Source organism: Mustela lutreola, chromosome 2 (assembly GCF_030435805.1).
Source record: "Mustela lutreola isolate mMusLut2 chromosome 2, mMusLut2.pri, whole genome shotgun sequence".
Classification (NCBI taxonomy): domain Eukaryota; kingdom Metazoa; phylum Chordata; class Mammalia; order Carnivora; family Mustelidae; genus Mustela; species Mustela lutreola.
Window position 1 is genome coordinate 165,710,416 of NC_081291.1, and position 25,552 is coordinate 165,735,967.

General features: G+C 37.9%; 1 protein-coding gene across 2 annotated transcripts in view; it reads left to right on the top strand.

Annotated features, from left to right (window-relative positions):
• The first annotated feature begins 2,201 nt into the window (after positions 1-2,201).
• The window catches only part of BTLA (B and T lymphocyte associated), a 55,893-nt gene continuing 32,542 nt past the window's right edge, over positions 2,202-25,552 (top strand). The window contains exons 1-3 of one of the 2 annotated variants that reach the window (XM_059164132.1): positions 2,202-3,887; positions 17,241-17,346; positions 17,819-17,930. The gene's annotated coding sequence lies outside the window, so the exon portion shown is untranslated. Of the gene's footprint in view, positions 3,888-15,577; positions 17,347-17,818; positions 17,931-25,552 lie in introns of those variants that run through there. The other variant, XM_059164133.1, reaches the window with a different exon arrangement.

Here is a 25,552-nt window from a genome sequence, read left to right on the forward strand (position 1 = left end):
GGAACCTTGGTTGTTTTTTTTTTTCTCTTCTCATCGTTCAAGAATACTCTTCTTACTTTCAGTGCCCCTTTACTTTTCTCCTTTTTCCAATTGTCAGTCAGTTCTTGTATTGCAAGGATATCTCCATAGTAGAGATAATGACTTGGTAGTGTTAAGGTGCTGTCTGATATAGTGTAATATGGAGACACAAACATGGGCATCATCCTCTAATATACTTCAGGTATCCTGCTTGCTCATAAAGCCAGCAAGCTCTTTTCCTTTCTTAATTTAGTCTTCCATCCTGATTTTACTGATATATTCTATTTTTTAGTACCTTCAGTCTAAATGATATCCATTATTAGATATTATCACACTGTCCACATTTTTTCCCAGTCAAAGCTAACTTACCAAAAGTACAGATAACCTCAACTCTTTTTAAGTTATCAGTCATCATTATCTCAGTCATCACTGGGTAGTATAAAAATTTTGGTGGTCAAACATTTTTAGTTTCATATGTTTTTTTTTTTTTTAAGATTTTATTTATTTATCAGAGAGGGGGAGAGAGCGAGCACAGGCAGACAGAATGGCAGGCAGAGGGAGAAGCAGGCTCCCTGCTGAGCAAGGAGAGAGCGAGCACAGGCAGACAGAATGGCAGGCAGAGGCAGAGGGAGAAGCAGGCTCCCTGCTGAGCAAGGAGCCCGATGTGGGACTCAATCCCAGGACGCTGGGATCATGACCTGAGCTGAAGGCAGCGGCTTAACCAACTGAGCCACTCAGGCGTCCCAAGTTTCATGTTTTTTTCCAATTGGAATCTTTGTAGGGATCTTTAATATATACAACAAAAATGGATTTGTTAAGGATATAAATGTGTTTTTATAAGTTCATAGGAGTTTTATGACAACAGTGGGTAGTTTTGATGAAATTGAAGTTAGATTAAGGATGACAATCTTAAAAGCTTTTGCAACCAGTTTACTTTTTATATTAACTTCATGGTATTCTTTAATGTCTGATTTGTATAAATAGTAGAAATGGTAATAGTCTTTTTCCTCTTTTTAACTTTTTCTTTTGAAATAATTGTGTATTTACAGAAGTATCACAAGTCCTGTATACCCTTCCTTCAGCTTCCTCTAGTATTAATATTTTACATAACCTTAATATGTTTATCAAAACTATTGAAATTGGGGTGCCTGGGTGGCTCAGTGGGTTAAAGCCTCTGCCTTCTGCTCAGGTCATGATCCCAGGGTCCTAGGATCGAGCCCTGGAACGGGCTCTCTGCTCAGCAGGGAGCTTGATTCTCCCTCTCTCTCTGCCTGCCTCTCTGCCTGCTTGTGATCTCTCCCTGCTTGTGATCTCTCCCTGTCAAATAAATAAATAAAATCTTTAAAAAACAAAAACTAAGAAATTAACATTGATACTATACCATTAACTAAACTGCATATTTTATTCACATTTATTCACATTTATTCCCTCAGTTTTCCCACTTAATGTGTTTTTTCTGTTCTGGATAGTTTCTGTCTTTGTCTTTCATGACCTTGATACTTTTGAAGAGTAATGGTCAGAAATTTTGTCCCGTGTCCCTCAATTTGGATTTACCTGATGTTTTCTCATGATTGGACTGAGGTTAAAAATTGGGCCGCTGCCTTCGGCTCGGGTCGTGATCTCGGGGTCCTGGGATCGAGTCCCGCATCGGGCTCTCTGCTCAGCGGGGAGCCTGCTTCCTCCTCTCTCTCTCTCTCTGCCTGCCTCTGTGCCTGCTTGTGATCTCTCTCTCTGTCAAATAAATTTAAAAAAAAAATTTTTTTTTGAGGAAAGGGATGCCTGGGTGGCTCAGTCGGGTAAGCATCTGCCTTTTCAGCTCAGGTCACAATCCCAGCATCCTAGTATCAAGTCCCACATCAGGCTTCTTGCTTAGGGGAGCTTGCTTTTCCCTCTCCCTGATTTTCCCCCTGCTTGTGTACACATTCTCTTTTTCTCTCTGACAAATAAAATCTTCAAAAAAAATTGGGGAAGAATACCACCAGAAGCAGTTGGTTAAGGTGGTGTCTGCTAGGTTTCTTATTTTCAAATTCCAGTTGTTTATTGCTCATAAGAATACAACCAACTTTCATATAATGATGTGTTCTGCATCCTTGCCAAATTTATTTTTTTATAGATTATATGTTTTTTCAAAGATTGTATTTATTTATTTGACAGAGATCACAAGTAGGCAGAGAGAGAGAGAGGAGGAAGCAGGCTTCCTGCTGAGCAGAGAGCCCAATGCGGGACTTGATCCCAGGACCCTGAGATCATGACCTGAGCCGAAGGCAGAGGCTCAACCCACTGAGCCACCCAGGCACCTGCCAAATACATTTTTAATTCAACATTTAATAATGTTGATAATAAATGTTAATAATAAACATTTAATAATGTTTGTTGCAAGTCCTTTTAGATTTTCTACATAGATAGTTCTCTCTTCTGCAATTATAGTTTTACTCCTTTCTTTCCAATCTGTGTATCTTATATTTTTCTTATCTCATTCATCAGGGTAGGATTTCCAGTAGTATTGATTAGGAATAATGTGAGTGGGCACTCTTACCTATTACTGATCTTTGGGAGAAAGCACTCCGTTTCTCACCATTAAGTAGGATATTAGTTGTATATGCCCTTTATTAAAAGGTTAAGGCATATTAACCTTTTAACCATATTAAACCTATATTAACCTTAACCATATTAAAGGGTTAAAGCATTTCACTTCTGTCTCTAGTTTGCTATGTTTTTATTATAAATCTTTGATTTGGTCAAATTTGTCTTTATCTGTTGAAACAATCATACAGTATTTTGTGTTATGTCTGTATTAGAGGTTACATTCATTATTAAGAGAGCCTTGCATTCCTCAGGCGAACCATGTATTATTTTTATATACTGCTGGATTCAATTTGCTAAAATTTTATTGATGAATTTTACATCTTGTTTATGAGGTATATTGTCAGTGGTTTTCTTCTTATGTCTTTGATTTTGGTTTATGGTTATGTTAGCCTCAATATGAGTTGAGAAGTGTTCCTCCTCCATTTTCTTGAAGATACGGTATAGAATTAGAATTTTTCTGTGAAACCATCTGGGCTTGAGAGTTTTTAGAAAATTTTAAATACAGATTCAATTACTTTCTTTATACTTAACTTACTATTTATTTTTGAGTTTGATAGCTTGTATTCTTGAAGGAATTTTGTTCTACAGTGGAGATAGAAGGGAAAGGTCTTGGTGGTGTTTCAGCCCCTTGTGCAGAGCTGTTGTTCCCCTACCTTGGTCTGCACCCCAGAGGATACTTCTTAGCGCTCCCGATCTTTCTATGAGTACCAGGTAGAGTTCATGGAAGAAGAGCCTGTGAGACAATGTGGACTCCCCACAGTATCTTTGGCCCCAAGGGTTCGCAGTATTCTGCCATTCTGGAGTCTGCCTTTACGTTTGCCAGCTATATTAACTGTACTACCTCATGTGGGCTTGTGTCACCTCTCCTTTTTCCTGAAGGGAAGACTTTGTATCAGTTGTTTACTTGGCAACCTTAGGTCTCCTATGGAATCACATAAAGTCTTAAGTTGGAAACTATTTTTGTTCTTTTTTTGCTGCAGGGATAAAAGAAATACTTTTTACAGATCTCTACATCCTGAGGCAAAAGTCTTTATGTTTTTTAAAACACGAGTTTCAAGGTATATTCAGTTAAGCCAAGTGGTAGAATGTTTATTCTGACCTTTGCACATAAATTATTTAACCTAGAAATACATGATAGTGTGAAGATGACTTGAGAGCTCCCAAAGCACTCTGCAAAATTCAGTTGTCTAGAGAATGTACTTTATTTTGTAGGATTTGGACTTCTATTTGCAGTAAGGAGAGACAACCAAGCAACTTAAGCCTAGATTCTCCTAAAGTATTAGGTAAGTAAGAAAAATAGGCTTGTTAGAAGGAATTCTACTAAGTTGATTCATAGGTAAAGCTTATTACTTGTTAAGCTACTGGATGGAAAATGCTTTGTGTTTATTATTTATACTCTTTCTACGTTCAAACAAGAGAGCATATTCTTGCAGTAAAAAATTATATATATCTGAATTGAGGTAAACCTGGTCTGATGAGAGTATAGAAGTAGGATAAAAATACCTATAGAGGGCGAAATTAAAAACTTTGTAGAAGAAAATGTAGGAAATATATTGTAATCTAGGATGTAGAAGTCTTAAACACCAGCCCTTAACCCTACCCAGCATGATCCAGAATGCAGAAAATAGATGAATTTTACTATGTCAAAATTATGGATTTATTTAAAAGAGGCAATGCAGACAAACATAATAGACGTGGTAGTTTGGACGAGGATATTTGTAAAGTGTAAAACTGACAGGGGACTCATCTTTTTAGACTATGCAGGGAAATCCTACAAATCAACAACAGAGAACAATCAGGATGTCAGTTAATCTTTTGTATAACAAATTACCCCAAAATGTAGTGACTTAATAATAAGCACTTATTATCTCTTACAGTCTGTAGGTTAGAAATTTAGAAGTGACTTAGCCCTGTTTATGGGTCAGGGTCTCATGATGTTGCAGTCAGCATGTTGGCCATGATTGCAGATATTTGAAGGCTTGACTTCAGATCCTAGAGGATCCACTTCTAAAACAACTCACTCACTTGCCAGATGACCAGGAAGTTGTGCTAACTGGTAGCTATTTTCTCAACTTGTGACCTCTCCATAAGTTTCCTTGAATGTTTTGACATGACAGCAGGCTTCTCCTGGAGGAAGTCATCTAAAAGAATAAAGCAGAAACCACAGTATCTTTTATGACCTACTCTGAGAATTTATACAGCGTAATTTCCTTAATATCCAGTTGGTTACACAGATCCGCCCTATCCAGCCCTATCCTACACAAAGATGTGAATGCTGTGAAGCAAGAGTCATTGTGAGCCATCTTGCAGATTGACTAAAGTCCATAGCCAGGAATTCTAATTTTTTTAAAAAGATAAAATATGTATGAATAGGCAATTTATAGGAGAAAAACCCCCAAAGCTAAGAAGTATATTTAAGATAAACTTACCAGAGAGATGTTAAAAACAAGGTGCTTCATTATACCCATTTAGTTGGCAAACATTTGGTTGGATAATGACAGGCGTTCAAAGACATGTGAAGATATTGGAACCAACCCTATGACTGCTGGAGTGTAGACCGATATAGCCATTTTAGGAAAGAATCTGGTAGTACCTCATCTAATTAAGAATGTCTTACTCCTGTGTGTATAATCAAAGGAATGGCTGCAGAAGACTTTATAGGGATGTATTAGACAAACTCAGCTTTCCACCTGTGTTTCTTATGTAGAACACTTCAAGTCACCAAATGTGAAGAGATTTTTACCCACACCAAGCTGTTTTCTGTGATAACAGTTCAGTATCCTGCAATTTAACTCCATCCTCACTACCTGGAGATAGTACAGACCCACAGGTTAAGAGCTCAGTCCCACAAATGTGTGCCCACCATACTTCAGATCCCAATATCAAGTGATTGGTCCCCAGGTTATAACTTATGTCTGATTTAGTTACAAAATTAAAATTAATTATATTCAATTAATTTGCAAGAAGGGTTCACAGAACTCAGAGAAGCACGTTTACTCGTTTATTAAAGGAACAGATGAACAACCAGATGAAGAGATACATAGGGCAAGGACTGGGAGGGCCCTGAGCGCAGGAACTTTTGTCCTTGAGTTGGAGTGCCTCACCCTCCCAGTGTGAATGTGTTTGGCCAACTCAAAGCTCTCTGAATCCTTTACTATTGAGATTTTGTGAAGATGTGCTCACACAGCCATGATCAATCAACTCTGTTTCTTGTCTGTCTCCCTTTCCTGGAGGATGAGGTATGGTACTGAAAATTCCAAACTTCTAATCATGGCTTGGTCTTTCTAGTGACCAGCAGCCAACCAGGAACCGACCCAGAATCACCTCAGTAGAACAAAAGATGCTCTTAGTGCTCTTATCACTTAGGAATTTCTAGGAGTTTTAGGATCCCTGTTGTCAAGAACTGAGGACAAGGACCAATCTATTACTACTATTTTGTAAGGGACAGGTGGGAGGATGCCTTTGCTATATTGTTTGTAGTAACAAGTTGGAAGCGATCTGGCCATTTTCATTGGTAGGGTTTCAAGGTACTATACTGCAATTAGATAAACATGATCCAACATGGTTCTTAAATACAGTTCTGAATCAAAAAATTGGGTCTCGATTATTTCCTTTGTAGTTTCTGTTGTTTTCCATTTTTATTTGGCTACTTCTTAAACATAACAAACTTAACATGTCTAAACCAAAACTCCCAGATTTATATCCACTACTAAACACCAGCTACCACAACTGAGCTGCTGCCAATAAAAACCCATTACCTTCTAATAATCTTCCATTTCAGTTAATGTCATTACTACCAATACAGCTACTAAGCAGAAAATCCTAGGAATCCTCTTTCTTCTTCCTTCTGTCCACCCCTACATAGCAACACATGCCGTGTCTCAGTAACAGGTCCTGTCCTCTCTACCTGTACAGTACAGCCTGGTTCCTGGGATTCTTCATATTGAACCAGCAACTCACATGATTCTAATGCAGGAGATTCACGGATCACACTTTGGGAAGCCCTAAGAAATTGAGTAAATTTTCCTTTTTGAAATAATTTTAGAGCTCGAGAGGGAAAAATTAGAAGATATTTATTTGTGCTTTTTAAAATAAAAGTCATTTTCTTGATTTCATTATTAGTGAATCAGCAGGTCTCAAATGACAATACCTTTCCAGATTTATCTCCAGTACAGTTGGTAAGCATGAAAGTTTATATTTAGTAAACAGGAGATAGCTAGGATCTGGGCTCTAGAGTTAGTATTTAATTCCCAGAGCTCTTACTTTAGTTGTGTAAAAACTTAGTTTGCTTGCCTTTGAACCTCCAGGCTCCTCGCCTATAAGAATAACATTTTCTAGCCATAGGGTTATTAAGAGGATTGAATAAGATAGTACATGTAAAGCACTTAGCACAGTGCTTGACCTTTAATGCCACTGCTAGTATAATAATGATCACTGTTGCTGCCACTCTAAATTAGCTAGCTTTGAGGTTACAAGAACCGCAGATCCAGCAGAGGGCAGTAGAATAGCACAAGATTTAAATACTAAAGCATACTGGAGATGCCAGTTACAAAAAATCACTTCTCCCTCTATTTTTTGTTGTAATGGAGGAAGGAAATGGATGATGTTGGTGAACCTTCAATATGTTTAAGATTCTCATCCCTCCATTTACTGAAGAACAGCAATGCATCCAGTTTATTTTGGTTATTAACCCTTTATCAGCCATGCGGTTTACAAGTATTTTGGGTTTTGTTTTTGTAATTATTTGCGGTTTCAATCTCCTAACACCTCTCTTGTCCTTCATATCTATCTTTCTATAATGAGGGAAATGGACTAAAATTATTTTTGTCTTATCAAGGTATAATTGATCAAATGATGATGTATACAAAGTGGGGGCACCTGGGTAGCTTAGTTGAGTGTCCAACTGTTGATTTCGGCTCGGGTCTCCATCTCTAGGTGGTGGAATCAGGCTGCATCTGCCTCTGTGCCCAAAGGAATCTGTTTGGGATTCTCTCTTTCCTCTCCCTCTGCCCCTGCCCCTACTCATATGCTCACTTGCACTCTCAAATAAAATCTTTTTTTAAAAAATATACAAAGTGATGGTTTGATATATAAACAAATTGTAAATGGATTCTCACAATTAATACATGCATCACGCTACATATTTGCCTTTGTGGAAGGTGATGAGAACACTTAAAATCGACTCTCTTACCTAAATTTCAATTATACAATAAAGTATTAGCAATTATAGTCACCACACAATACATATTGATACGTTATTTATCTTATAACTGAAAGTTAATATGCCTTTTCACCAATCTCTCCCTATTTCTCCCAGCCCCTGGCAACTACCAATCTACTCAAGTTCTATGAGTTTGATTTTTTTTTTTTAATATTCCACATATAAGTAATAATGTGTGTTATCTTCTATCTGGCTTATTTCACTTGGTGAGATGCCCTCCAGAGTCATCCATGTTGTTCCAAATAACAAGATTTCCTTCTTTTTGAAGACTGAATAATATTCCGCATGTCTGTGTGTGTCTTAAATTTTCTTTATCCATTCCTCCTTCAAAGGACAGGTTGTTTCAAGATCTTGACTATGAAAAATAATGTTGCAGCGGCCATGACGGTACAGATAACTCCTTGAGATAATGATGTTTCCTTTAGACCATATCCAGAAATGAGATATATGGATCATATGGTAGTTCTGTTTTAATTTCTTGAGGAGCCTCCATGTTGTTTTCAATAGTACCTGTACCAGTTTACATTCCTTCCAACAGTGCACAATGTTCCTTATCTCCACATCCTGATCAATATTTGTTATCTCTTTTTGTAGTAACTGTCATAACAGGTATAAGATGATATTTTTTTATGGTTTTGATTTGCATTTCCCTAATGATTAGTGACATTGAGCATTTTCATGTACCTGCTAGCCACTTGGATGTTTTATTGGAAAAAAAAAAAAGGTCTTTTCAAGTCCTTTGCCCATTTTAAAAATTGGGATATGTAAGGTTTTTTTGCTATTGAATTATAAGAAGTTCCTCATATAATTTGGATATTAACTCTTTATTGGATATGTGGTTTATAAATATTTTCTCCTATTTCACAGGTTGCCTTTTCCTTTTGCTCATGGTTTTGTTTTGTTTTTTTTTTTTTTGTTTTTTGTTTTTTTGTTTTTTTTGCTGTACAGAAAGTTTTTAGTTTGACATAGTCCCACTTGCTTATTTTTGCTTTCGTTGCCTTAGCTTTTGGTGTCAAATCCAAAAAAAACATTGCCAGACCAATGTCAAGGACATTACCTACTGTGTTTTCCTCTTAGGAGTTGGTTTCAGGTCTTATTACAAGTTTTTAATATATTTTAGTTGACTTTTGTGTATGATATAAGGTAGGGGTCCCATTTTCATTCTTTTGCATGTGTCTATCCAGTTTCCCCAATATCGTTTATTGAAGCAACTCTTTCCACATCGTTTATTCTTGACAGCTTTGTTGAAAATTAATGGACCATGTATGTGTGGGTTTATTTCTGGGCTCTTGATTCTATTCTATTCTATTCTATTCCATTGGTCTGTGTGTTTGATTTTATGCCAATACCATACTATTTTGATTACTATAGTTTTACAGTACAATTTGAAAGTAGGCAATGTGATGTCTCCAGTTTTGTTCTTTCATTTCCTTATTCATCATTAGTCTATTCACATTTTCTATTTCTTCAGGATTCAGTCTTGGGAGATTATATGTTTCCAGTAGTTTATTTCATTTTTTCTAGTTGATCTAATTTGTTAGCACATAACTGGTCATAGTAGTTTCCTATAATCCTTAGTATTTCTGTGTTATCAGTTGTAATGTCTCCTTTCACTTGTAATTTTGAGTTTTCCCCGTTTTTTTTCCTTAGTGTAGCTAAAGATTTTTCAATTTTGTTTATCCTCTTGGTTTCATTGATCTTTATAATTGTCTTTCTAGTCTCTATCTCTTTTCCTGCTCTGACCTTTATTTTGCCTTCCTTTTGCCAACATTGAGCCTAGTTTATTCTTTTTCTAGTTCTTTTTCTAGATTCTTTCTAGTTTTTCTAGTTCTTTTTCAAGTTCTAGTGTAAAGTTATTATCTATTTGTGATCTTCCTTCTTTAATGCAGCCATGTATCACTATAAACATCCTTATTACTGCTTTTCCTGCATCCCACAGGTTTTGCTATGTTTTGTTTTCATTTTCATTTGTCTTGAGATGTTTTTAAATTTTTTTCTTATTTCCTTTTTGTTTCAATAGTTGTTCAAGAGTTGCTTAGTTTTCATGTATTTGTGAATATTCCTGTTTTCTTGCTGTTACTGACCTATTTTCATTCCATCATCGAATGCGTACATGAGAAAACTCAGGGAAGGGCATTGTATTAGTCTACTTGGGCTGCCATAACAAAACATTGCACACTGGGTGGCTTAGGCAACAATTTACTTTCTCGCAGTTCATGATCAAGATAACTGGCAAATTCTGTTTCGTGAGGAGTCTTTTAATGGTTTACAGATAGCTCTCTTCTTGCTGTGTCTTCATATGGCCTTTCCTTTGTGGTGTGCAGGGAGAATGAGAGAGAGAGATTGAGAAATGTCTTCCTCTTCCTTTAAGGGTGTCAGCCCTATTAGATTAAGGCCTCATTGTTACTACTCTTCTTAACCTTGATTGAAAACATCTGTATAAGTCCGGTCTCCAAATATAGTCACATTGGGAGTTAGGGCTTTAACATATGAATTGGGAGGAGGAAGGACACAGTTCAGTCCAAATAGGCATATTTTAGAGATGTAACTCACAATTCCTTTAGCAAATAACAGGAAACAGGTAATTTCTTCACGGAATAAGTGCTAGGGGACATTGAATAAGGAGAATAAAGCAGAAGTTAGTGTCAGTCTGGGGTGTGGAAGGCTTTTGAAGGATGTGAGGCATTCACATTCGTTCATCTGTTTACTTGGGAAAGAATTGTTGGGTACCTACTGTATGCCTAGCACTATGTTTGGCATTAGCATATAAGATGAACAGGATATGATAAACGTCACTGACCATCTCAAGTTGACTGGGGCATGTGGAAGTGCGCACACTGTAGCCTGGAATCCTGAGCTGGTGAATCATGAATCCTGTTATATAAACTGGGCCCGTGGTTCAGGTTAAGGTTTTGTCTTAGGTTTCCTGTGGTTTTGATGTGGCATGATTAGAAACAACTAGAGTTAGCTCAGAATAGTTTTGCAGAAAATCTGGCTCCCTGAAGTCCTTCCTGACCAGACTTCCAGCCTCAAAACATAGCAATACACTTCAAAACATTAGGAGGTGGGGAAGGCTCCCAGAAGAAAATAGCTCCTTCCCACTTAGGCATGAAAGTGAGTATGGCAGAATGATAATTTAGGCCATTTCAGTGTCAACGAACATTTAAACACCATACAATCTAGACTTTGTAGGGTAAATGTAATCGTCTTACTCTACAAACAAGGGAATGTAAGCTCAGAGAAGTTAAGAGGCTTGCCTGTTGTCACAGTGCTAATAACAGAACTGGAAATAGCATCCTGTCTTGGTGTCAGTTCCTCAGATATGTTGGTATTTATATTTACCACAATGTAAGTACAGAAATTGAAAGTAAGCTTTCAGAAAATTTCACAGAAGGTTGACATTGCCAAAATATCCAAGCTCTTGATCATTTGTTTTTTTCATGATTGATTCATACTAATTTTACAGAAGTATTTGTTCTGACAAATTGGAAAGAAAAAACGTCTTTCATCACAGGTTGTGAAGGCTGCTCTGCAGCGTGCCATCTCTCAAGTAGTGCCTGATGGAAAGGGTAGGTTGATAGAATCTACATTGGGGGGCAGCCCAAGCTCTGGGAGACTGGCATATGCCAGAGAATTTGCACCAGGTCTCTGCCCTACCCTCCATTGATTCCTCTTGCCCTCACCAAATGTCAGCCTCTCCTTAGGGCCTGTCACTGATTCCCTTCTTTTCTTCCTCTGTACTCCCCTTGAGTTCTCATTTAATCCCCACTGGAGTTGCATTATGAGCCTGCCTCAGAAAACTGTTTCCTCCCCAGCACTTTGCTGATTCCAGTTTCTCATTTCAATTGTCCTGCTCCTCCCAGTCAACATACTTCAAGTTTAAGATGCACAGATTTCTCTCTTCTCCAATCATAGCCCTTTCCAGTCACATAAATTCAGTTATCCTTATCTGCTTCAAGTTCCTCAACTCCTTATCTAATCATTCATCCAAAATCTATTCTGAGTTTTCATTCACAATTTTTCTGGCTCCCCTGTCTTCCTTTCCATCCTCACTGCCACCATGGCAGCTCAGTTCTTCAACAACTACGATGGCCTCCTCACTGGTCTCTGCTTCTGCATGCTCTTTCTTTGAACATATCGTTCATGTACTATAAAATGCTCTTTATCCCACTTAAAAACTTTAAGTGACTCTCTCTTTTTTTTTTTTTTTTAAGGATTTTATTTATTTACTTGACAGAGATCACAAGTAGGCAGAGAAGCAGGCTCCCTGCTGAGCAGAGAGCCCGATGCGGGGCTCAATCCCAGGACCCTGGGATCATGTCCTGAGCTGAAGGCAGCGGCTTTAACCCACTGAGCCACCCAGGCGCCCCCAGTGACTCTCTTAATAAAAATAAATTCCAAACCTTTACACTGATGATGAAAGCCTGTCCAGTTGCCCGGTCCCAATCCACCTGTCCAGACTTGTCTCTCACTCCTCCATCACAGACCTTCCCCTCCAGACAACTGGAATTTCCTGTTGTGATTTAAGACAGTCCCTGTACTTTCCTATGCTGTGTTCCTGTTCCAGCTGCTTTCTCAGGCTAGCCTGATTCTCCCTCATCTCTGCCCATCACATGCCACTTATCCTTTAAAGACCAGCTCAGATGCTACCCTTTTCTCTCACCATTGCCAGACATGATATTCTTGTCTACAAAACTATAGAATTTTGATTGTATCGCCATTGTGGCACTTAATTTCTTAATATTTTATATTATAGTTCTTTGTGTACATGTAAAATCTTTCCTAGATTATCCATTCCATGGGGGCAGAGTTCTGTTTTTCACATGTAACTGGTACTTTGAATAAACAAATCACATGGATTATAATTCAAACATTACTTTATTTTTATTCTTCACCATTCCTTCAAACTTGATTTAGTAGCAATAAGCCTGCCCTGACGCTGGGTAAAGGTTTCGGCACACTCATGGCTGTTCTGATCTTCCTTGGTTAATAGATTGTCCTAGAATCATGTTTGCAAACAGTCACAATTCGTATCACTAAGCTCGATCTACTGTAGAAAACTAAACCCTAGAATTGACATGAAATTTTCTCTCTTGGTCTTGCTAGAATGGGCACCCATCTTTCTATTCTCTCCCTGTTCACTTCTTTGCTCATGCTTGAGAGATTTTAATAAATTGCAGCTACCTATTTAAATGCTCAATTGTCCTGCCTTTGGCCATTAGGAGTCTCTTCAAGTTTGTTCCAAATCTTTCTGATATAACTTAGTAATCTTTTATAGCTCCCTTGCTCTCTTTCTGACAAGATGTTTTAGATTTATTTTGTACATTTCTTGCCCCAGACCCTGAATTAACTGTTTCTCCAACAGGCCCCGGTTTTGAGTTGTTGTTTTTGTTTGCTTTGTTTTGTTTTTAAGTGGGAAATGGTATATCGAGACCAGAATTCTGGTATTAAAGATATCCATTGCTACAGGGTTGGTCACAGATTTTAGGCTTCTTGGGTGGATAGACTTTAGAAAGATCTCCCTCCTTCCTTTTCTCCCTTCTGTCTTTTCTTCTCCTCCTCCTTCTCCCCACCCTCCTACCTTTCCTTTTTTCTTTTTCTTAGCCAACTATCTCCTAGCTCTGTGTGCATACACACACACAAACACACACTAAGATAAAATATTTAATACCTCCATCCAAAATTTAGGAATGCTAACAGAAACTTTCACCTCCACATTACACCTGTATCTTTCTTCTTTCACAAAGACTCGTGATTCTCAGAGACAAAGGAATTGGTAGAATTAGATTATCCTATAAATACATATTTACTTTATCCTATATTACACACATAATAGTCTTAGATGACAGTATTTTGTTTATTTCAGGAAAACTCTTTATGTTTTTAAGTATTTTTTCTCTTGCTTTGTTTTTTTTCTTCACCAAGGAATTAGATCTTTTTTTGTTTTGTTTTGGGGTTTTTTATTTTAATTCCAGTGTAGTTAACATACAGTGATATATTATTTTCAGATGTGCAATATAATGATTCAACAATTCTATACATTACTCAGTGCTCATCGTGGTAAGTGTGCTCTAAATGTCCTTCACTTATTTTACCCATCCCCCTACCCATCTCCTCTCTGGTGACCATCAGTTTGTTCTCTATAATAAAGAGTCTGTTTTTCTTTTTGTCTTTTTTTTTTCCCTTCTGTTTCTTTTGTTTCTTAAATTCCACATATGAGTGAAACCATATGGTATTTGTTTTTCTCTGACTCACTTATTTTTTTTTTAAGATTTTATTTATTTATTTGACAGAGATTACAAGTAGGCCAGAAAGGTAGGCAGGGAGAGAGAGGAGGAAGCAGGCTCTCCACGGAGCAGAGAGCCCAATGTGGGGCTCGATCCCAGGACCCTGGGATCATGACCTGAGCTGAAAGCAGAAGCTTTAACCCACTGAGCCACCCAGGCACCCCATGACCCACTTATTTTGCTTAGCATTATACTTTCTAGATCCATCCAGGTTGTTACAAATGGCAAAATTTCATTCATGGCTGAATAATATTATTTCATACACACATACATATATATATATACATATATACGCATACACGCCCACATATTCACATATGTATGTGTGTATAGATAGATAGATAGATAGATACCCATCTTCTTTATCCATTCATTTATTTGGACACGGGCTTCTTCCATAATTTGGCTGTTGTAAATAATGCTGTAATTAACATAGAGATACATATACCATTTCAAATTAGGGTTCTCATATTCTTTGGGTAAATACCCAGTAATGTGATTTCTAGAGAATATGGTAGTTATATTTTTAAATTTTTGAGGAACCTCTGTACTGTCTTCCACAGTTGCTGCACTGGTTTCCATTCCTTTGTCTCTTGCTATAGTCTTTGCCTTAGAGCCTATTTTGGGGGCACCTGAGTGGCTCAGTTGGTTAAGCATCCACCTCTTGATCTCAGCTCAGGTCTTGATCTCAGGGTTGTGAGTTCAAACCCCACATTGGAGCCCAACTTAAATAAGGGAATGAATGAATGAATGAATGAAGTCTATTTTGTTCAATATAAGTATTGCTACCTCTGGCTTTCTTTTCATACTGATTTGCATGAGAAATGCTTATCCCTTGACTTTCAATCTGCAGGTCATTAGATCTGAAAGGAGTCTCTTGTAGGCAACATATGGAAGGGCCCTGCTTTTTATATATATTCTGTCACCTTATGACTTTTGGTTGGAGCATTTAGTCCATTTACCTTCAAAGTAATTATTGATAGATGTGTATTTGTTGCCATTTTGTTACTGGTTTTATGGTTGTACTGGTAGCTCTCTGTTACATATTGAATTTTCTTTGCCTACTTTCAATTGTGTTATTTTCTCACAAATCTTTTTACCTATTGATTTCTTTTGAATTTAAAAACTTGCCTCAGCTTCACCTTCTATTTCATCAAGGCATTCTGTTGGGCTAATTGCCTCTTGTGTTCTTGTTAGGTCTTTGTTTTTGAAATATGTTTTGTTATTTTATTTGTAATTATTTTTTGAATTGTCACTTCATTTGAGTTTTTCTGATCTGAATTATGTTGTTTTCTTATGTCTTATATAATTTCTTTTGGCTCTTTTTGAATCTCTTTTGCAAACATGTCTTTCTGTTATGCAACGCTTTCATTGTTTGTGGGGAAGTCTCTTTTCTTATAATTTTGTATGGGATTTGACCTCAGTACTTTTCTGTTTCTCAATTAGTTTTTCCAAATTTTTAAAAAGAAAAATTATTCAGTATAGCTTTTCTAACTTCAGAATGCTCTATTTTCTTTCTCTTTTTTATAAAAGTAAAAGAAAGATACTGCGGCTTGTTTTTGAACTCTATTTCCTTTCCCCACCTTTATATGAGCTTTTTTTTTTTCTTCATCTTCATCATCTCCATCCTACTCTGCTCTGTTGTCATTCCTAATAGCTACTACTCAGCATAGGGCCCTGTTGTAGGAGGGAGCATGGGCCCTATTTTGAGAGTTCATGGGGACTCAACTTCTCTATCCTCTAACAACTGGGCTCCTGTGGTTACCTGCTGATGGAGTGGATACAGCTAACCCAGTTTCAGCTGCTGTTTTCCATTTGCACTGCGTATGTTCCAGTGATTCAGTTCTGTTAGCTATGTGTGGGTTCTCTTATTCTCATATCCAAGAGATGCCTATTGCATCCCTCTTATTACTCCAGGACAGGGTTGATATCATGTAGATTTATGCCTGTTGGTAGTTTGTCTTCCTCTGTGGTCTGTGGAAAAGTTTATTATCTGGGGTTTTGTTTATGTACTTGTTTTGTGTGTGCATGTATGCATATGTTTTGGTAAATGTTATTTATAAATTTTTGGTTTTGCTATATAGTTGAACTTTGTTTTGATGTGGGAATTTGGAAGCATTCAAAAATATGCTGCTGCCATGCTCAACTTCCCAAAATGAACTATGAACTCCTGAATCATGTTAAGAACATAAAATTTTCCAAAATTTTTTGTTTCTCTTAATAAATCCCATCCAAAAGGAGGTGGTTGCTTTGATTTTTCAGTTATCTCCTTTTTAAAAATTATGTTAAAAAATAGTGACTTGTTTTTGAATTCTGTGTCTTTCCTCCACCTTTAAGTAAATATTTTCTTATACATAAACATTATCTTTACATAGATATCCTCTGGTTTTTATCCTCTCTTCCTCCATTTCTGCCTTCCTTTCTCTCACTCTTAAACCAAAACAAAAACTAGTAAAAGGATTGTGCTTTCTAGTTGTTGACTTATATCCAAGAAGAATTGCAGCAGATGGTGTCTGAGCTTCGCCTATATCCCTTGCCCTCACTGCTTTGGTGAATACCGCCCAACTTCCAATTGCCGGCACCTATACCCCTTTGCTTATAGGCTTTCCCTGACCATCAGAGTGTGTTTGGTTTACCTGAGCAGCAGGCTAGAAATGCCAGTGCTCATCTTGGGAGCAGTCTTCAACTAATGACTGATGAGAGCAGATGTATATAATAGAAAAATGACCACTCAAAGATGTCCACATCTCAATCCCCTAATCTACAAATATGTTACCTTACCTGGCAAAAGCTATTCTGTAGGTGTTACTAAATTCATGATCTTTAGAAGGAAGATTATCTTGGCTTATCCATGTGGGTGCAGTCTTATGAGTCCTTAAACTAAAAGAGGGAAGTCACAGTCAGAGAGCAATTTGAAGATGGCTTTAAAATGGAGGAAGGGGACCCCAGCCAAGCGATGCAAGTGGTATCTAGAAACTGAAATGGTTCTCCTCTGGAGTCTCCAGGGGCAACCCTGCTGTCATCCTGATTTCGGCCTACTATGTATGACCCATTTTGCACTTCTGACCTTTGGAACTGTAAAATAATAAGTTTGTGTTATTTTAAGCCACCACTTTTTTTTTTTATAGGAGCGATAGGAATCTAATAAGATGGTTAAATGCCCCCAGCTTCTTCAGTCCTTGAGTGGGATGACCCTGAGGCATCTTTCAGTATTGACTTTCAGGGTTCCCAGAGGTGAGGATTAACTACCTTATTCACAGCAGTAACTTGCTAGAAAACAAACCACTTCTTAGTTTCCTCCTTTTTCCTGTCTTCTTCACTCCCCTATATTGGGAACACCTCCAAATAAACTGTTTGTGCCTGAGTCCTCAATTTGGGTTTTGCTTCAGGAGGAACCCAATCTAAAATGGAACTTGAAATGGTTTTGGTGAGAGACTGATATAGATACTTGTTCAAATTGTTCAAGTTTGAATCAAAGGGGAAGAGATTTTTTTTTTATTTATCACAAATTTTCCTCATTTCCTTGGGAAGTGGGGCGAAAGCCTGAAACTCCTCAGGTGGTCACAAAGCATAGTCCCTATCTTTGTTACAGAGCTTTTTGTTTTATTTTTTTGGACATGATCATTGTGTGGTTCTTGGGTACTTAGGGTAAAACCCTGCATTCTAAGTCTCCAGATCTGATTTCTAGCTTCTCCGCTGCCCACAGGAATATGAATCTGAGGAGGAAGTTTGAAGCAGATACTGCAGATTGGTTCATTCTGCACCAGAGTTTTTCAACCTTGGCACCATTGACATTTTGGCCTGGATAATTCTTTGTTGTGAGTTCTGTCCCGTGCATTGTAGGATGCTGAACAGCATCTCTTCACTCTATCCACTAGATGCTACTATTACCCCCACCCCAGTTGTGACAACCAAAAATGTATCCATACATTGTCAGATATCCTGAAGGGTCCAAATTAATCCTTGATGAGAACCATTCCTCTATATAAATCCAACTCCTTTGTATCTTGCCTTCCAGTACTCTGGAGACAGGCAAGCTGAGTGAGGGCAGCATTCCCCAGACCCTCTTATAGTTAGGATTCTGTGTGTCACACTTGGAACAGGGAAGTGAACATCACAAAGCAGCAGGCATGTGACTTTTCTGACAAGCACCATCATGATGTATTTGTTTTATTTTGTTTCTAGAACAGTAGTGGGAAGGATCCTGTCTCTGGCTTCACAGGTACTGACTACAGGGGCAGCAGTGTGATTTTGTTATAACAACCCTATTGGATAAATACATAGGTCTTTTTGGTATTTCTTCTCACTACATAACACCTAATTTGGTTTTCTGGGGCTTCAAGAAATTTGAAATGAATCCTTTTTTGATTAAACTAGCTATAAACAATTCTATTATCTGAAATATAGTCATTTCTATCAGGACAATGGACAGAGAGTGTCACAACCAAACTGTAACTTTGGCTATAAAAAGGAAGTAGGGAAAAAGATTCTGGATTTAGACTGTGTAGACTGGAGAGCTTGTGAACCAAGTTGTACATCAAGCAATCCTTGTATGGCAGAAAGCATCCTAACTATGCCTGTAACGTTAACCAAAAAGTTAGGAAAAATTCAAAATATTAGTGTAAGTGTGCTGATCCCTGCTTCTTTCAGCAAAATCCTGCAAGATATGGATCAACTCAAGGTGGAAGTGGAAGGAAATAGCACTTGGCTAAGAGAGGCCATGGGCTTGTGGCCTGCAATCTAAGTAGACTAAACCACTAATTTGGAAACTTGCAGAGTTAAAAAAATTTCACCTGTGACATTTACCCAAGGGAATTGAAAACTTATGTTCACACAAAAATCTGCACAAAGATACTTATAGCAGCTTAATTCATCATTGTGGAAATTTGGAAGTAGCCAAGATGTCCTTCAGTAGGTGAACGGATACACAAATGGGTATATCCAGATAATGGAATATTGAATGAAATGAGCGGGGTCCCTGGGTAGTTCAGTGGATTAAGCTTCTGCCTTCAGCTCAGGTCATGGTCTTGGTGTCCTGGGATCGAGCCCCGCATGGGGCTCTCTGCTCAGGGGGGAGCCTGCTTCCTCCTCTCTCTCTGCTTGCCTCTCTGCCTACTTGTAATCTCTCTCTCTCTCCCAGTGTCAAATAAATAAAATCTTTAAAAAGAAAAAAAAAAGAGAGCTATCATTTCCATTTTTATGCAAAAACATAGAGGAATCTTAAATGCATATTCTATTAAGTGAAAGAGGCCAATCTGAAAGGGCTACGCACTGTAGGTTTCCACCATTTTGTATGGAAAAAAATAAAACTATGGCCATGGTAGCTGCAAGAGGGTGGAGAGGAGAGAGTCAGGGATGAGTAGGCAGAGCACAGTGATTTTTAGGACAATAAACTCAGTCTCTATGATACTATAATGTCATTATACATGTGTCAAAATCCATAGAAAATGCAAAACCGAAGGAATTCTAATATTAACTATGGGCTTTGGTGACAATGGTGTGTCAGGGTTTGTTCATCTATTGTAACAAATGTGCTGCTCTTGTGCAGGATGTTAATGATGGGGGAGGCTGTGCTTGTGTGGGGGAAGGGAGTATATTGGAACTCTGTACTTGCTACTCATGGGAAAAGGACCAGTTGATGGAGGTTATGATGCACTTCTAGATTCCCTTCAGAACTGAAGGACTTATTTCTCAGCTGCCAAGGGTGTTCCTGGCTATGAGTCCTCTGCTGCCAATCTTGTCTTGGATTTTGGTAAGAAATACTTCACCAAAGGACCTTTCCTAGAGAGCTCATACCCAGTGATTAGTAAATGAGGGCACATAAAGTCCCTGTCTTTTTAACCAAACTACTCCAAGGGTCTGAACCAATGCCAGACCTCCCTTGGGTGCCGAAGGCCTTTGCTGAGACTGCATCACAGCCTCAGGGCTTCTTCTTCTTCTTAGTCCTACTCTCTTCTCTGGCCCTGTACTCACTGATCTCTGGAGCACTCTCTAATAAATTTCCTGTATCCTAAACTCTGCCTCAGAGCCTGCTTCCCAGGGAACTTAATCTTCAGGGAGTAGGAAGAAACTGCAGAAGGCAGAGGGTGGGGCACCGGATGCATTAAACAAGGAATTTGTCCACTGTTCTAGCAGGGTATCCTCACAATTGACCTTCATTTTCTTTGCAATTTTTTTTCCCTGTGTGTGTGTGTCTTTTTCTTAAAAACTGAAAAGAAATCAAACTGATGCTTTTGCCCTTGGCTTAAAGTAGCCTCCTACATAATTTGGAGCACTGATGCACCATGGCCTAAAAAAAGTATGCAGAAACATGTTATTTTTATCAAAATGGGCCAAATATTATTCAATTAGAATTATTAGTATCATAGAGTAACTTAACCTATGAATACTATACTTGTTCCTCATTTTGGCAGAGTATTTTAAAAGTGGGACTCCCTTATGTCTTATTATAAGTAACAACTTCACTCAACAATCAAAAATTGCATATGGGAAATTTTAAAGACACTACATGGGAATGTTGGGAACATATAACCTACCTTTCAGGTCATAGATCATGGAACCATGAGAAACTACATACAAATCTGATGAGGAGGACATGGGTTTTCCAAATGTCTTGACTTGGACAAGGTAGCAAGGTGAAATACTGGTGTTGTCCCTTTCGAAGAAGGGAGTGTGTTCTTCATAGATATTTAGGTAGTCAAAGTGCTGGATGTGGTAGAGACACCTTCAGCTCGTCTTTCTCAGTAATGAAACCTAGAAATTTAATTGGGCATTTTTCCTGCCTGGGTAGATCCTATTTACAAGTCTCCTTTGCGGGAAGATGAGATCATATGATTAAATTGGGGTTAGTGTGTTGTAGGTGAAATTGGATTTCCAGAAAGGGTCTCACTCATCCCCATGAGCTGCCTCTTTTGACTTTCTGCCTTCTTCTTTGAGCCCACAAGTCAGATTTGATTCCAGGAGCTGAGATCATCCAACTTGAACCATGGACCCAGGTGTCAAAGTTAAGAAGTGAAGCAAAAAGACAGAAGGAAACATGGTCACTGAAGAAGGGGGAGCTGAGATGTTTGCCCCATCCTGCTTACCTCTAAACTTCTTTTGCATGTGAACAGCAATCTTGTATTTTATTTAAGCTGTCACAATTTTGGATTTTCCCACTAGATATGCTGAACTTAATTCAAACTGATAAAGAATTCAAGTGATGTAATCTTAAAGCAATCCTAAAAAATCGTAAAATCCTAAAAATATTTCCCTTTCCAAGGGAAGATGAAGAATGTGCTGTTTGTTGTCCCCCATAGTTACTGGGTACACTGAGATTCATAGGAGATAATTAGCCCTGGAAATATCACAGCTTTGTAAAGAAATTCCATGAAGTTTCTATAGTGATAAAAGTTTTCTCTTGTATTAGTATAGAATATTTACTAGACATTAAGCAGTTTTATATTTACCGGGAATTTGTGTGATGGAGAACAAAATAATATCACTCATTACTTTTCTATTGCCACTGTAACAACCACAAATTCAGATTTATTCTCTTACAGTTTCAGAGATCAGAAGTCCAAAATGAGTCTTACAAGGTTAAAATCAAGATATCAGCAAAGCCAATTCTTTCTGATGGCTCCAGCGGAGAATCCTTTCCTTGTCTCTTGCAGCTTCTAGAGATGGCTGACATTTCTTGGCTTCCAGCCACATCTTCTCAATCTCTCTTCTGTTGTCACATTGCCTTCTCCTCCATCTCTGACTCCCATATCTCTCTAAGGATTGTTATAATTAGATCAGGCTCAGGGGGATAACCCAGGATAATCTCTCCTTCTTGAGATCCTTAAATCTGCAAAGTAACTTTTACCATTTAACATAGCAGAGGGTCCAGGGTTTTAGGTTTTAGGAGGTGGACACTTTGGGGAGGCTGTTTTTCAGCCTACCACAGTCACCTACACATTTTGATTTAGAAATCATGCAGGAGAGGTTTTTTCTCATTTAAAAGCAACAGAAATTATTAGATGTGGTTACTTTTAAAAAGGCAAGTTCTATAAGTCAAAAGCTACTATTAAAATGTTAAAAAGCGAAAACAGACCATCTGCCTAAATGCATTATTAAATTAAAAAAATAGTAAAAAAAAAAAAAAAGCTACTGACTTTAATATCTTGATAATCAAGCAGTTAATTGCATATGAGTGACAACTCACATATGATAAAACATGCCAAAATATGTTCATTCTCATTAAATATGAAACTCCAGAATAAATTAAATGTTGTACTTTAAAAATATGATGATCAGGGGCGCCTGGGTGGCTCAGTGGGTTGAGCCGCTGCCTTCGGCTCAGGTCATGATCTCGGGGTCCTGGGATCGAGTCCTGCATCGGGCTCTCTGCTCAGCAGGGAGCCTGCTTCCCTCTCTCAACCTCTCTCTCTGCCTGCCTCTCCATCTACTTGTGATTTCTCTCTGTCAAATAAATAAATAAAATCTAAAAAAAAAAAATAAAAATAAAAATATGATGATCATAATAAGACATTTCTAATGGTAAGGATGCAGTTAACCTAGATCTTGATAATCTCGTAACTTGTCTTTAGGAATATATGTTGGTCTTTGAAGTTATGTAGCACTTCATATAAAGAATACAAAAAAATATAGCTTCAACCCAGTAATTCCACTTTGGCAAAGTCATCCAAAATGCAGCAGAGCAAAAGTGTTCATTTTTATATGAAAAAATTGGAGAAAACTAAATGTCCTATAATAGGAAAATGGCTAAATAGTCTTATAAGATGGCATATTATTCAGCTATTTAAATAATGTTACTAGAGTGTATTTTTTTCTCTAAATCTTTGGAGAAATGCCCATGATAAGGGCAGAAAGAGCAATCTTGCCAGGCATCTGAGCAGACAGTTAAAAATCTGCATCAGGCTCAGGAGAACATCCTGAGCTTTCAAACCATTATGCTGGACAATTTAGAGTTACAGTTGACCCTTGAACAACATGAGTTTGAACTGAGCAGGTCCACTTACTTGTGTTTTGTTTTATTTTGTTTTTCCAGTAAATATACTGGAAAATGTTTTGGGAGATTCGAAAAAACTCGCAGATGAGCCACATATTGTAGAACTATCCAAAAAATTAAGAAAAAGGTATGTCACGAATCCATAGCTACTAGTCTAGTTTATTATTTAGTACTATAAGATATACACAGATCTATTACATAAAGTTAAAACTTATCGAAACTCACAAACACTTAACTGGCTGGACATGGTACCAAGCACTGCTGAGAGAAATGTAAACAAGCATAAAGACATAGTATTACACTGTAGCTGGATAAAATATACTGCAGTACATACTGTGGTGCTGCACTAATTTCCTAGCCACCTTCTGTTGCTATTGCAGTGAGTGTTGGGAGTATCCACTTAAAGTGCCCTATGAGGCTAGTCCATCTCTGTGTGAACAGTTCCTCACTCCAGCAAATTAATATTGCAGTAAAAAAAATAAAATGGTCTCTCCTGGCTCTCATTATTAATAGTTAAGTTTTGGGAGCATCCAAAGATATATTCAGATTTTCAACTGTGTGGGAGGTTGAAACCCCTAACCCCTATGTTGTTCAAAGGTCAACTATATAGTTATTTGGGTTTATTAACACCAACTCTAATTAATATTAAAGGGATAAACGACCAAGGTAGTCAATATGAATACTGCACTTTAGGACCAGTTGGTGAATGGCACCTAGTTTACTGGCCAGAGCCCTCAAGTATTCCCTGCTTCTGCCCTGACTTCCTGCAACCCTTCCTTGGGACCTCTCATTCTAGCTGTCTTAATTATTGAGCAACTACAATGACTGGTGCAGTTGGGGCCTCCAGAAAGCTGACCCAGCTCTGCAACCAGCATTTGATCTGACTGGTACCATACTGGTTATGGAGTGTATATATATTTCATTTCAGGACAAACTTCTCCCAAATTTATTTCTTTGTACTTACTCCAAAATAAAGCTAACTCCATTGTGTTTTGCTTCAAATTACTGTTTACTTCATCTACATGGGGTTTTTTTTCCCCTCAAAAAGCCACATGAATAAGGAGACCCTGCCTCTAAGACAAGTGTGAGTTTTGTGCAGTGCAGTGCTGAAAAAGCTTTTTGCTTTTGGGGGTCCAATTCCCCAATGCTCTTAGCTACTTTCACTGTTATAGTTGAAAGAATGTGAATTTTCCACATTTCTGTCTCTTTTCTATGCCTGTGTTTTCACTATTTTCTCTATCAATTTGGCTTATCTTTACAGTTTCTCCCAAATTAACTAACTTAATTGTGCTATTTTTGCTAAGTAGCTTTCATGCCTTCCTACCTTGTACAGAATGTGTTAGACTGGCTTCTCCAAATGTGGGCTCCAAAATGGGATGGAAAAACATAAGGATTAGATTAGGAGAGTTGCCTATGAGAAAAAATGGGGAGGTATGAGAGAAAAATGCATTTGTCAGGATCCTAATTTTGTGCCAGGCACTGTGGTATGTGGTTTCATGTATGCCCATTTCAAATATATAGTATTATTTAAGTCCCTTATTGGATACTCATAACAACCTTTCAGGTAGGTGTTATTATTCCTGCCTTACAGACTAACAGGATTCAAGGAGGTATTAGATTCAAAGTGGGGTAACTTGTCTAAGGTCACACATCAAATAAATGATAGATCCAGAAGACATTCCAAGTCTGCCAGTAGGGATGCATTCTTGGGCATTCTCTGTACATAAATTTTTATTTATTGTTTCTCCAAAGCATCTTTAGTTTTCCAAGTTTTGCAGTTGAGGGTATTTTATATCATGTTTTAGGTCAACCCTACCCACCTCACAGTACCAGACCAATCCTTTCCCTGAAGGGACACTTCAAGGAGTAAAGGGGAAGGGCTCAATACCAAGTTGGTCTCTTTGCCTATCTTGCGGTGTGGGGCCAAGGGCTGATCCTTTTCTGTATTTCAGTTTCAGGGAGTATCCCGTCCAGCCGTTTAGCTCTGATGTAACAGCACCACAGCTTTACCCCTTCCAGTCTTTCGGATGTTTAAAGCGCTTTCTCAATGCGGGTCCTTCTTTACATCTCTTGCCCTTCTAAGACCTCTAATTCTTTCTGCCCTTAACTTCTGAGGTTTCCCTGCATGGCTGACCCATCCTTGTGAATTTAGGGGGAATTCAGACCGTCTTGAATCTGCTACATTTCTTTGCTAACCAAAGTTCTGTCACCACACTTGTTCAATGTCTCAATCTCCATGCAACAATGCCTCCCATTAACAAATAAACATATTCAAATTGTTCTGCTATCATTATTTTTTGGCTTATGAACATAAGGCTTCCTGGTATCCATCTTGTCCAAATTAAAGCCCATCTTTGGTTCAAGAATAATTATAGATGTAATTTACTGATCACTTTGCATACATTATCTCACATATTCACCAACATAACAGATAGATATTATTACCAT